We start from the raw sequence: 277 nt of genomic DNA on the forward strand, positions 1-277 counted from the left end.
TAAGAATTGCTATATTTTTCAATACCATTCTCTAGATAAGTTGTTCTTTTCAAATTCCATTCTAGAGTCATAGAGATTTTTTTTGGTGATACTTTGCAGAACTTGAGAGGGTGTTTCCTTCCCTATTTTTGTATACACACAAAATAAAAAAGAGTTTATGACTCAGCTAGCTGCTGCAGACTCAAAATTCCAAGGCTCCTTTTAGGCAAGAATGATTTTTTTTTAAAAAAAAACCCCTGCATCTGCACATCCTAAAGTTATTTAAAAGATGAATAAA

The sequence above is a fragment of the Melozone crissalis genome, unplaced genomic scaffold, assembly GCF_028551555.1.
Source record: "Melozone crissalis strain CALT ecotype California unplaced genomic scaffold, PUWL_Pcris_2 ptg000005l_1, whole genome shotgun sequence".
Classification (NCBI taxonomy): domain Eukaryota; kingdom Metazoa; phylum Chordata; class Aves; order Passeriformes; family Passerellidae; genus Melozone; species Melozone crissalis.